The sequence below is a fragment of the Palaemon carinicauda genome, chromosome 3 (assembly GCF_036898095.1).
Source record: "Palaemon carinicauda isolate YSFRI2023 chromosome 3, ASM3689809v2, whole genome shotgun sequence".
Classification (NCBI taxonomy): Eukaryota; Metazoa; Arthropoda; class Malacostraca; order Decapoda; family Palaemonidae; genus Palaemon; species Palaemon carinicauda.
The window spans coordinates 83845226-83860225 of NC_090727.1; the positions used below are offsets into that span (position 1 = coordinate 83845226).

The 15000-nt window shown below is 31.8% G+C and overlaps 1 long non-coding RNA gene across 2 annotated transcripts in view; it reads left to right on the plus strand.

Moving 5' to 3' along the window:
- Window positions 1–15000, plus strand: part of LOC137638357 (uncharacterized) — a 1259132-nt gene that overhangs the window by 851018 nt on the left and 393114 nt on the right. For both annotated transcript variants that reach the window (XR_011044104.1, XR_011044105.1), the window contains exon 5: window positions 4774–4859. This is a non-coding gene — a long non-coding RNA (uncharacterized lncRNA). The remainder of the gene's footprint in view (window positions 1–4773; window positions 4860–15000) is intronic.

The window sequence follows — 15000 nt, forward strand, 5'->3', positions numbered from 1 at the left end:
CATCACATATTACTTTTACTGACATTGTTTAGTAATATGAGCTGTTTTGTATCTCGTCTTTATTAATTATACTTTTTTATCTTAATTTTTCGACACTATTACGTCCCTCCTGAGTTATTCTAGTTACACAGTTTTAATTCTTTCATTTTATTTTGTTTCGATTATTGTTCTCCCATGTGGTCTTCAGCTTTTAATTCTCAACTTAATTTGTTGGATATTTTACCCTGTTTCGAGTATTTTTCTCCTGTCTGGTCCGAAAATCCTAAATCTCATCTTAATTTGTTGGATATTTTACCCTGTCTCGAGTATTTTTCTCCTGTCTGGTCCGAAAATCCTAAATCTCATCTTAATTTATTGGTTATTTTACCTTGTTTCGAGTATTGTTCTCCTGTCTGGTCTGCAAATCCTAAATCTCATCTTAATTTATTGGTTATTTTACCTTGTTTCGAGTAATGTTCTCCTGTCTGGTCTTCAGCTGCTAATTCTCATCTTATTTTGGTAGATAAGAATTTTCGATCTATTAAATGTTTTTTTTTTTTTTTTTTTTTTATTTAAGATTTGATCATCTTCTTTCCTGATGAGGATCAAGTCTCTGCTTTAGCTCTTGCAAAAGAACCTCATTTCGGGCACTAATGGAACAGTCCAAGTCCTTGAGAAAATCTCGAGGAGACCGAAGAGAGAAAATACGATACGTTTGCTTATGGAAATAGGCTGTTTCAGCCGCATTTCTCCCTGGCGCCTTAATCTGAGGATTTCTTTGAAGCAGACACCTAAAGCTTACGACTTATATTGGATTCGATAGACAGTTAATAGACGGGATATGTAGGAAAGGGCGGTATTGAAACATACGTAAATTACGTTATTTGAAGTTACAATATTTCTAGATGTATATTAGATAATTTAATGTCATAGAGTATTTAGTTATATAAGGGTTTCGATACTGAAATATGTCTTATGTCCTGTTCTTACAATTCGGTAACTATGAAAGATTGCTGAAATAAGGTTTCCCTGTTAAAGAAAAAATATTCTAATTAACCCCATCTAAAATACTACTAGTTATAAATCTCTCGATCAGGGAATATTTCAGAGGCCCTGTTCTTGAAATTCGGCAAGTATGAAAAATCGTTGAAATAAGGTTCCCCCTGTTACAAACATTCTAATTTACCATAACTAGACTACTATTAATTTTTAAAGATTTATTGACAAGTTATTTATATAAAGTTTCATTCATTTACTCATTCAAGAAGAGAATGATTCAAGTAAAATCCTTTTTTAGTATCATTATTGTTTTATAAAACATTTCATTATATTTTGTTATATATTCTTCCTCTTTTAATTATTGTTACTGTAATCATTTTAATTATTACTATCATTATTTTAGTTATCATTGTAGCCCAGAAACCTATCCAGCACACGACCTCTCACATCCTTATATCAGGCAACCCAAGGAATTTTCACTTCAGGAAAATTTCCAAAAGGATGTTTTGGTTCTATACCAAAATTGTTTTCGTTACTTCCAAGTTCATTCAGGTTTCGCAAGCTAATCTTCCTACCTCTGCCCTTGCTAAGTCATACTGTATCCTAGTATACAACCCCCCCCCCTCTCTCTCTCTCTCTCTCTCTCTCTCTCTCTCTCTCTCTCTCTCTCAGCCATGCTAGGACCAGATAGAGCTATGTTAAGGTTCCTAGTGACTTCTCAAGACCGTCATCTCTAAGCTGATAAGGGAGATAAGGTGATGTTCACTCTAGAGTATAGAAATGGTCAGTTTATGTCGTTTCTATTGAACTACCAGAGAGAGAGAGAGAGAGAGAGAGAGAGAGAGAGAGAGAGAGAGAGAGAGAGAGAGAGAGAGAGAGAGACCTTTGAGAATGAATTTCTCAACCTTATTATTATTATTATTATTATTATTATTATTATTATTATTATTACTAGCTAAGCTACAACCCTATTTGGAAAAGCAAGATGCTATAAGCCCAAGGGTTCCAACGGGGTAAAATAGCACAGTGAGGAAAGGAAATTAGGAAATAAATAAACGATATAAGAAGTAATGAACAATTAAAATAAAATATTTATAAAAACATTAACAACATTGAAACAGATATTTCATATATGAACTATAAAAAGACTTCTGTCAGCCTGGTCAACATAAAAACGTTTGCTGCAAGTTTGAACAGATAGTACAGATAAACTTGTGAAGTTATAAGTAAACAATATAAGCTGTTTGATTTATTATAGATATTCCGATTTTGTTAGAAATACGTTCGAAACTCAGAAATGGGAAATGATCAATGTGACTCAGCATCATTTCAATGCTGAGAGAGATGCAGGAGTTTCTGATTCGATTTGACTTTGTTTTGTTTTCTGCTGATCAGGTTAACTCGATTGACTATCTGCAATTTCTCCCGGTTTACACGACATACACCCGCGTAATTCGGGAACTTCTCCACACAGACTGACAATTTATTTTCTCCTTTAGATATATACACAATAACGACAAATACAGCCATAGTCCACTGCAAGACAAAGGCCTCAGTCATGTCATTCATGTGTAGGGTTTGGCCTTATCATCATCGCGCTGGCCTTTTCGGATTGGTGGTGATGGGAGACTTTTGTCTGATCGCTCACAGCAAACCAACATAGTAAGTGTGGCCCTGACTAGGGTAGCTTTGCTGATCATGGTGATACACAAACCCTTTCACCACTTAAGGTATCCCAACTCAGAGAGGGATATATATATATATATATATATATATATATATATATATATATATATATATATATATATATATATATATGTTTACACAGTGTGTATATGTATATATATATATATATATATATATATATGTATATATATATATATATATATTTATATATATATATATATATATATATATATATATATATATATATATATATATATATAATATTGCATGCCTATTAATACCTATTTAATTACGGATATTCATCTTGGAAAGACTTTATTGTTAAGAACTTTCGAAAAAAAAAATAACTGTTGAGCCACAATTATTTGTTATAGTTGCGTCAGAGGAAAATTTGAGTTTTAACCATTTGAACTGATAATGGTTAATTCCAAACTCTATGAATATCAGACTGATTTGATTCCAGATAATCTGTTATGAATTTTATGAGGTTTAAATGCCATTTGTATTTGAACAGGTATCACATTTGCTTTTACTGGATTAGTAGATGAGAACTTTTTAATACATGAATATGCCGTAATGCCAGTACATGGATAGAATTGTTGTTTACTAATTGTTATTATTATTATTATTATTATTATTATTATTATTATTATTATTATTATAATAAATTATTATCATTATTATTATTATTATTATCATTATTATTATTATTCTTTGTGTGCATCTTTTCCCAAGTTATTATTATTATAATTATTATTATTTTTATTATTATTATTATTATTATTAATATTTTTTATTATTATTATTATTATTATTGTTATTATTATTGTTATTATTATTATTATCATTATCATTATTATTATTATTATTATTATTATTACCTGCTAGGCTACAACCCTACTTGGAAAAGCAGTATGCTATAAGGCCAGGGGCTCCAATAAGGAAACAGGCCAGTGAGGAAAGGAATCAAGGAAAAATAAAATATTTCAAGAACAGTAACCACATTGAAATAAATGTTTCCTATATAAACTGTAAAACCTTTAGCAAAACAAAAGGAAGAGAAATTAATTATTATGAAAGACAGCCTGTTTCTTTAAGAATATTAGATTTATTAAAACTATGCATGTATGTGAAAAGGAATATGCAAATGTTAACGAGATAAAATGGAAGATTTATGAAAACTATGCAAGTATGTGATAGATAAATGAATATGAAAATGATAACGATATAAAATGGAAGATTATGAAAACTATGATGTATGTAATAAATAAATTTGCAAATGTTACCGAAATCAAATGAAGATTATGAAAGCTATACACGTATGTAATAGATGAATTTGCAAATGATAATGAAATAAATTGGAAGATTATGAAAACTATGCATGTATGTGAAAAGGAATATGCAAATGTTAACGTAATAAATGGAAGATTTATGAAAACTATGCATGTATGTAAAATGTGAATATGAAAATGATAACGAAATAAAATGGAAGATTCATGAAAATTATGAATGTATGTAATAAATGAATATGCAAATGGTAACGAAATAAAAGGGAAGATTATGAAAACTATGCATGTATGTAAAAAATTTGATATGAAAATGGTAACGAAATAAAATACAAGATTTTGAATAAAGAGCAAAAAAAGGTAAAGGTAGGAAAACTATGCATGTGTATACAATTAATATGCTAAGGATAACGAAATGAAATATAAGATTGTGTATAACGAGCAAAAACCGAAAAAGATAGATTGAAATGGAAAGTTTGTTTTAAAGGTACACGGTTAAAAATGTGTCTTTAAAAAAGGGTAAAAATCCTGGCATAAATGTTACCAGGCATTTACCATTTTACAAACAGACATATTGACGTAAAGGAGTGACATTACAGTCACCAACCTGTAAAAGATGATAACAAAGTAGGGTAAAATTAACGGCTGCCTGTATTTTACTGAAATACGCCTGAGAACAGTATTTTTTTCGGAGAATTTCAGATTAAAATTACGTTTTCTAAGTGTTTTATTTATTTTTTTTTTTGGGGGGGGGTACTTGTATTGCAAAAACTTTCATTTGACCCAGAAACAAAAGACTGACCCATAAATGTTTTCATTGCAGAATGTCACTTTGATAAGGAACTACAGTATCAATATCATGATGTAGTCCAGCCTATGTAGTAGTTTCCACCATACCACGAAGCAAAGGTAAGTCAAAGAAACTCCTTATTGTTGAGAAACCTAAGATTACTACAGAATATATCAAGTTGATTATTCATTGCCTTGAAAAAATGCTTGTCATTCAATTTAAATATTAATTATGCTGGAAAAGTCATAGGTCATTCCTAGCCTGCATTATATGATCTAGTTGGTGCAAAGAAAATGCACATTTAGTGGGGGAAAGGAGTATACATTAATCTGTAAATATACATTAAGTATATTAGGAAGTATTATATGATCCAGTTGGCGCAAAGAAAATGCACATTTAGTGGTGAAAGGGGTATACATTATTCTGTAAATATACATTAAGTATATTAGGAAGCATTATATGATCCAGTTGGCGCAAAGAAAATGCACATTTAGTGGGGAAAGGGGTATACATTAATCTGTAAATATACATTGAGTATCTTAGGAAGTATTATATGATCCAGTTGGCGCAAAGAAAATGCACATTTAGTGGGGGAAAGGAGTATACATTATTCTGTAAATATACATTGAGTATCTTAGGAAGCATTATATGATCCAGTTGGTGCAAAGAAAATGCACATTTAGTGGGGGAAAGGGGTATACATTATTCTGTAAATATACATTGAGTATCTTAGGAAGCATTATATGATCCAGTTGGTGCAAAGAAAATGCACATTTAGTGGGGGAAAGGAGTATACATTATTCTGTAAATATACATTGAGGATCTTAGGAAGCATTATATGATCCAGTTGGTGCAAAGAAAATGCACATTTAGTGGGGGAAAGGGGTATACATTATTCTGTAAATATACATTGAGTATCTTAGGAAGCATTATATGATCCAGTTGGCGCAAAGAAAATGCACATTTAGTGGGGGAAAGGGGTATACATTAATCTGTAAATATACATTGAGTATCTTAGGAAGCATTATATGATCCAGTTGGCGCAAAGAAAATGCACATTTAGTGGGGGAAAGGAGTATACATTATTCTGTAAATATACATTGAGTATCTTAGGAAGCATTATATGATCCAGTTGGTGCAAAGAAAATGCACATTTAGTGGGGGAAAGGGGTATACATTATTCTGTAAATATACATTGAGTATCTTAGGAAGCATTATATGATCCAGTTGGTGCAAAGAAAATGCACATTTAGTGGGGGAAAGGAGTATACATTAATCTGTAAATATACATTGAGTATATTAGGAAGCATTATATGATCCAGTTGGCGCAAAGAAAATGCACATTTAGGGGGGGAAAGGAGTATACATTATTCTGTAAATATACATTGAGTATATTAGGAAGCATTATATGATCCAGTTGGCGCAAAGAAAATGCACATTTAGGGGGGGAAAGGAGTATACATTATTCTGTAAATATACATTGAGTATATTAGGAAGCATTATATGATCCAGTTGGCGCAAAGAAAATGCACATTTAGGGGGGGGAAGGAGTATACATTATTCTGTAAATATACATTGAGTATATTAGGAAGCATTATATGATCCAGTTGGCGCAAAGAAAATGCACATTTAGGGGGGGAAAGGAGTATACATTATTCTGTAAATATACATTGAGTATATCAGGAAGCATTATATGATCCAGTTGGCGCAAAGAAAATGCACATTTAGGGGGGGAAAGGAGTATACATTATTCTGTAAATATACATTGAGTATATCAGGAAGCATTATATGATCCAGTTGGCGCAAAGAAAATGCACATTTAGGGGGGGAAAGGAGTATACATTATTCTGTAAATATACATTGAGTATATCAGGAAGCATTATATGATCCAGTTGGCGCAAAGAAAATGCACATTTAGGGGGGGAAAGGAGTATACATTATTCTGTAAATATACATTGAGTATATCAGGAAGCATTATATGATCCAGTTGGCGCAAAGAAAATGCACATTTAGGGGGGGAAAGGAGTATACATTATTCTGTAAATATACATTGAGTATATCAGGAAGCATTATATGATCCAGTTGGCGCAAAGAAAATGCACATTTAGTGGGGGAAAGGAGTATACATTAATCTGTAAATATACATTGAGTGTATCAGGAAGCATTATATGATCCAGTTGGTGCAAAGAAAATGCACATTTCGTGGGGGAAAGGGGTATACATTATTCTGTAAATATACATTAAGTATATCAGGAAGCATTATATGATCCAGTTGGTGCAAAGAAAATGCACATTTCGTGGGGGAAAGGGGTATACATTAATCTGTAAATATACATTAAGTATCTTAGGAAGCATTATATGATCCAGTTGGTGCAAAGAAAATGCACATTTCGTGGGGGAAAGGGGTATACATTAATCTGTAAATATACATTAAGTATCTTAGGAAGTATTATATGATCCAGTTGCTGCAAAGAAAATGCACATTTCGTGGGGGAAAGGGGTATACATTAATCTGTAAATATACATTAAGTATCTTAGGAAGCATTATATGATCCAGTTGGTGCGAAGAAAATGCACATTTCGTGGGGGAAAGGGGTATACATTAATCTGTAAATATACATTAAGTATCTTAGGAAGCATTATATGATCCAGTTGGTGCAAAGAAAATGCTCATTTCGTGGGGAAAGGGGTATACATTAATCTGTAAATATACATTAAGTATCTTAGGAAGTATTATATGATCCAGTTGGCGCAAAGAAAATGCACATTTTGTGGGGAAAGGGGTATACATTAATCTGCAAATATACATTAAGTATATTAGGAAGCATTATATGATCCAGTTAGCGCAAAGAAAATGCACATTTCCTGGGGGAAAGGAGTATACATTAATCTGCAAAAATATACATTAAGTATATTAGGAAGCATTATATGATCCAGTTGGCGCAAAGAAAATGCACATTTCCTGGGGGAAAGGAGTATACATTAATCTGCAAAAATATACATTAAGTATATTAGGAAGCATTATATGATCCAGTTGGCGCAAAGAAAATGCACATTTCCTGGGGGAAAGGAGTATACATTAATCTGCAAAAATATACATTAAGTATATTAGGAAGCATTATATGATCCAGTTGGCGCAAAGAAAATGCACATTTCCTGGGGGAAAGGAGTATACATTAATCTGCAAAAATATACATTAAGTATATTAGGAAGCATTATATGATCCAGTTGGCGCAAAGAAAATGCACATTTCCTGGGGGAAAGGGGTATACATTAATCTGCAAAAATATACATTAAGTATATTAGGAAGCATTATATGATCCAGTTGGTGCAAAGAAAATGCACATTTCCTGGGGGAAAGGGGTATACATTAATCTGCAAAAATATACATTAAGTATATTAGGAAGCATTATATGATCCAGTTGGCGCAAAGAAAATGCACATTTCCTGGGGGAAAGGGGTATACATTAATCTGCAAAAATATACATTAAGTATATTAGGAAGCATTATATGATCCAGTTGGCGCAAAGAAAATGCACATTTCCTGGGGAAAGGGGTATACATTAATCTGCAAAAATATACATTAAGTATATTAGGAAGCATTATATGATCCAGTTGGCGCAAAGAAAATGCACATTTCCTGGGGAAAGGGGTATACATTAATCTGCAAAAATATACATTAAGTATATTAGGAAGCATTATATGATCCAGTTGGCGCAAAGAAAATGCACATTTCCTGGGGAAAGGGGTATACATTAATCTGTAAATATACATTAAGTATATTAGGAAGCATTATATGATCCAGTTGGCGCAAAGAAAAGGCACATATAGTGGGGGAAAGGAGTATACATTAATCTGTAAATATACATTAAGTATATCAGGAAGCATTATATGATCCAGTTGGCGCAAAGAAAAGGCACATATAGTGGGGGAAAGGAGTATACATTAATCTGTAAATATACATTAAGTATATCAGGAAGCATTATATGATCCAGTTGGCGCAAAGAAAAGGCACATATAGTGGGGGAAAGGAGTATACATTAATCTGTAAATATACATTAAGTATATCAGGAAGCATTATATGATCCAGTTGGCGCAAAGAAAAGGCACATATAGTGGGGGAAAGGAGTATACATTAATCTGTAAATATACATTAAGTATATCAGGAAGCATTATATGATCCAGTTGGCGCAAAGAAAAGGCACATATAGTGGGGGAAAGGAGTATACATTAATCTGTAAATATACATTAAGTATATCAGGAAGCATTATATGATCCAGTTGGCGCAAAGAAAATGCACATATAGTTGGGGAAAGGAGTATACATTAATCTGCAAATATACATTAAGTATCTTAGGAAGCATTATATGATCCAGTTGGTGCAAAGGAAATGCTCATTTCGTGGGGGAAAGGGGTATACATTAATCTGTAAATATACATTAAGTATATTAGGAAGCATTATATGATCCAGTTGGCGCAAAGGAAATGCACATTTAGTGGGGAAAGGAGTATACATTAATCTGTAAATATACATTAAGTATATCAGGAAGCATTATATGATCCAGTTGGCGCAAAGAAAATGCACATATAGTGGGGGAAAGGAGTATACATTAATCTGTAAATATACATTAGGTATATCAGGAAGCATTATATGATCCAGTTGGTGCAAAGAAAATGCACATTTAGTGGGGGAAAGGAGTATACATTAATCTGTAAATATACATTAAGTATATCAGGAAGCATTATATGATCCAGTTGGTGCAAAGAAAATGCACATTTAGTGGGGGAAAGGAGTATACATTAATCTGCAAATATACATTAAGTATATCAGGAAGCATTATATGATCCAGTTGGTGCAAAGAAAATGCACATTTAGTGGGGAAAGGGGTATACATTAATCTGCAAATATACATTAAGTATATCAGGAAGCATTATATGATCCAGTTGGTGCAAAGAAAATGCTCATTTCGTGGGGAAAGGGGTATACATTAATCTGCAAATATACATTAAGTATATCAGGAAGCATTATATGATCCAGTTGGTGCAAAGAAAATGCTCATTTCGTGGGGAAAGGGGTATACATTAATCTGCAAATATACATTAAGTATCTTAGGAAGCATTATATGATCCAGTTGGTGCAAAGGAAATGCTCATTTCGTGGGGGAAAGGAGTATACATTAATCTGTAAATATACATTAAGTATATTAGGAAGCATTATATGATCCAGTTGGCGCAAAGGAAATGCACATTTCGTGGGGAAAGGGGTATACATTAATCTGCAAATATACATTAAGTATCTTAGGAAGCATTATATGATCCAGTTGGCGCAAAGGAAATGCTCATTTCGTGGGGAAAGGGGTATACATTAATCTGCAAATATACATTAAGTATCTTAGGAAGCATTATATGATCCAGTTGGCGCAAAGGAAATGCTCATTTCGTGGGGAAAGGGGTATACATTAATCTGCAAATATACATTAAGTATCTTAGGAAGCATTATATGATCCAGTTGGCGCAAAGGAAATGCACATTTCGTGGGGAAAGGGGTATACATTAATCTGTAAATATACATTAAGTATATTAGGAAGCATTATATGATCCAGTTGGCGCAAAGAAAATGCTCATTTCGTGGGGAAAGGGGTATACATTAATCTGTAAATATACATTAAGTATATTAGAAAGCATTATATGATCCAGTTGGCGCAAAGAAAATGCACATTTAGTGGGGGAAAGGAGTATACATTAATCTGTAAATATACATTAAGTATATTAGGAAGCATTATATGATCCAGTTGGCGCAAAGAAAATGCTTATTTCGTGGGGAAAGGGGTATACATTAATCTGTAAATATACATTAAGTATATTAGGAAGCATTATATGATCCAGTTGGCGCAAAGAAAATGCACATTTCCTGGGGAAAGGGGTATACATTAATCTGTAAATATACATTAAGTATATTAGGAAGCATTATATGATCCAGTTGGCGCAAAGAAAATGCACATTTCCTGGGGAAAGGGGTATACATTAATCTGTAAATATACATTAAGTATATTAGGAAGCATTATATGATCCAGTTGGCGCAAAGAAAATGCTTATTTCGTGGGGAAAGGGGTATACATTAATCTGTAAATATACATTAAGTATATTAGGAAGCATTATATGATCCAGTTGGCGCAAAGAAAATGCACATTTCCTGTGGAAAGGGGTATACATTAATCTGTAAATATACATTAAGTATATTAGGAAGCATTATATGATCCAGTTGGTGCAAAAAAAAATGCACATTTCGTGGGGAAAGGAGTATACATTAATCTGTAAATATACATTAAGTATATTAGGAAGCATTATATGATCCAGTTGGTGCAAAGAAAAGGCACATTTAGTGGGGAAAGGGGTATACATTAATCTGTAAATATACATTAAGTATATTAGGAAGCATTATATGATCCAGTTGGCGCAAAGGAAATGCACATTTAGTGGGGAAAGGAGTATACATTAATCTGTAAATATACATTAAGTATATTAGGAAGCATTATATGATCCAGTTGGTGCAAAAAAAAATGCACATTTCGTGGGGAAAGGAGTATACATTAATCTGTAAATATACATTAAGTATATTAGGAAGCATTATATGATCCAGTTGGTGCAAAGAAAAGGCACATTTAGTGGGGAAAGGGGTATACATTAATCTGTAAATATACATTAAGTATATTAGGAAGCATTATATGATCCAGTTGGTGCAAAAACAAATGCACATTTCGTGGGGAAAGGAGTATACATTAATCTGTAAATATACATTAAGTATATTAGGAAGCATTATATGATCCAGTTGGTGCAAAGAAAAGGCACATTTAGTGGGGAAAGGGGTATACATTAATCTGTAAATATACATTAAGTATATTAGGAAGTATGATATGATCCATTGGCGCAAAACTGTGCATATTTAGCTGTAAAGGGATGCGTATATCTCGGTAAATGTACATTAAGTATTTAATTAGGTATCACTTACATTTGAAATTTATAGAACTCCCTTCAATGTTTTTGCTTATAAATGTTATTTATTTGTTATTATGTAGGGTGACATTGTGTTTGCCTATAGCAGTTTTGAGAACCTTCATTTCTGCATCTCATTTGGATTCTCATTATTAACATAATTTAAATTAACATATTAGCATATTTTAGCCTTACTTCGTAGCATTTGGTTTTCGATTCATAAAACTCTTGAAACTGAGTCAGTAACTTGGCTTTGTAGCAGTTATTAGCTTCAAATTTCCTTTGATAAGCAACATTTCTAGCAAGATAAACTTATGGGTAATAGTCTAGGGTCGAACACGGTCCCAGAAATCAGCAGCCTGAGCACTGAACCATTTTGCTATGATAGATCCTTACTTCATTCTTCTTTTTCAATATCCTTCATTGTTCATTTCTCGTATTTTCTATTGTTCTCTATTCTTGGGTAGTGACACAGCCTCTTTACCATGGCCTTCCACTGTATTGGATTAGAGTTCTCTTGCTTGAGGGTACACTTGGGCACACTATTCTACCTCATATCTTTTCCTGTTGTTTGTTGAAGTTTTTATAGTTTATATTTGAATTTATTTTATTGTTACTGTTTTATTTAATTGTTAATTACTTCTCTTGTAGCTTGTCTATTTCCTTATTTGCTTTCCTCATTGGGCTATTTCCCATGTTGGAGCCCTTGGGCGTATAGGAACTTGCTTTTCCAACTAGGGTTGTAGCTTAGCAAGTAACAACAACAACAACAACAACAACAATAATAATAATAATAATAATAATAATAATAATAATAATAATAATAATAATAATAATAATAATAATCAAAAATGGAATTTCGTTTAGTGGTAAAGGGGCTAATATATAAACATCACGAATATATCACCAGTGGCTTTCACTGGAAAAAGAGGAAGGGGAGAGTTGGATTGTATTTAGTAAAGAACCAAATAACTCTATCGAAGAGGGGAGGGAAAAGTCACTCTGGATAAACACTAACTTCATTTTACAATAACTGTGTTGATTTTCAAAATGCTTTTGAAACAAAGTTTTATTCTTAAAAATTAGGGAAAATTTTTATTTCTGAACCGTTGTAAATTAAATAGAATGACGTATCTAAGATGAAATGATCAGTTAGAGTTGATGTGTCATGGGATATTTTTACAAGGATGTTCTTTCTAACATGGTAGGCTTTATATATTTCTAGCATCTAACAATGATTTATATTTTTTCGTAATAGAAATTACATTATTTAAAGTTATGATATATTTTTTTGTAATAGAAATTACATTATTTAAAGTTATGATAGATTTTTTGTAATAGAAATTACATTATTTAAAGTTATGATAGATTTTTTGTAATAGAAATTACATTATTTAAAGTTATGATAGATTTTTTGTAATAGAAATTACATTATTTAAAGTTATGATAGATTCTTTTTTAATAGAAATTACATTATTTAAAGTTATGATAGATTCTTTTTTAATAGAAATGCTATTATTTAAAATTATGATAGATTTTTGTAATAGAAATTACATTATTTAAAGTTATGATAGAATTTTTGTAATAGAAATTACATTATTTAAAGTTATAATAGATTTTTTGTAATAGAAATTATATTATGTAAAATTATGATAGATTTTTGTAATAGAAATTACATTATTTAAAGTTATGATAGAATTTTTGTAATAGAAATTACATTATTTAAAGTTATAATAGATTTTTTGTAATAGAAATTATATTATGTAAAATTATGATAGATTTTTTGTAATAGAAATTACATTATTTAATGTTATGATAAATTTTTTGTAATAGAAATTACATCATTTAAAGTTATGATAGATGTTTTGTAATAGAAATTACATTATTTAAAGTTATGATAATTTTTTTTAATAGAAATTACATTATTTAAAGTTATGATATATTTTTTATCATAGAAATTACATTATTTAAAGTTATGATAGATTTTTTGTAATAGAAATTACATTATTTAAAGTTATGATAGATTTTTTGTAATAGAAATTACATTATTTAAAGTTATGATAGATTTTTTTAATAGAAATTACATTATTTAAAGTGGTGGTAGTTGTCGTTTTCCTCATATATCCAAAGGGTTCCAGTGTCAGCTCTTCCCAAAGGTTTGTCGTAATTTTATTATTTGGTAATTGTTAGTACAGAGTAGATGGAAGAGCATATTGATGGATATAATGATAAGATGAGATAATGCTTGAGGAAGGGACAATTGACACTTTAAGAAATATTATTAATAGGTTGAAGAAAGGAAATACATAAGGAATTGGCTGGCTTATAAGAACGGTGCTGCACGATGTTGGTGATAATGTTACTGAGGGACTGACCAGGGTTTGTAAGGTATGTGTGCATAAGGAAAGATTCCTGAAGGTATGAATGAGAGAACAAATATTCCATAGTATAAAGGTCCAGATGATGATATGTAGAAATTATAGGGGTATACTGTTATTTTCTGTACTATGGAATGTTTTTATTATTATTAAAAGGAGATTAATTGAGCATGTATTTAAGGCTTTGATTTAGAAAGTATGAAAGGAAACAGAAAACCTATAAGGTGAAGAAGGGTATGAACATAGAGAATATGCCGAGGTCAATTATTGAAATTGAATAAATAAGGATAATTAAATTGCTAAACTATACACTTCCGTAAACATTAAGAAAAATTAATCTCAATAGAGCTAGTATGAAATACCTTGAGAAAATACCCAATGTGAAATAGAACTTATGATCTGATGTACTTGGCAAATTGCAGCCACATCTGACGTGGTATGTCAATGTGTTAGGGATTAGAGAAAATACAAATAAACACAAATAAATAGTCTCGCTTTGACCTGGTTACTGTTGGGTGTTGGAAGGTTTAAAGGTCGCTCATGAATGGCAGAGGCAAGGGACAGTGACATTGCTCTAGCAACCAGGACAATGCCTTAGAGACTGACCATATATTATATGATCAGCGGGCAAGCCCCCTCTCCACCCAAGCTAGGACCAGGGAGGGCCAGGCAATGGCTGCTGATGACTTAACAGATAGACCTATAGGCTCCCCCAAACCCCACAACCTTAGCTCACAAGGAGGGTAAGGTTGCAGACACTAAAGGCTCTAACGAGTCTGAGAGGGACCCGAACCCCCGTCTGGCAAATACCAGGCAGAGACGTTACCAATCAGGCCACAATGTTATGTCCCATCTCCCAACTCCAAATAAGTGACGTTAATGGTCACTTA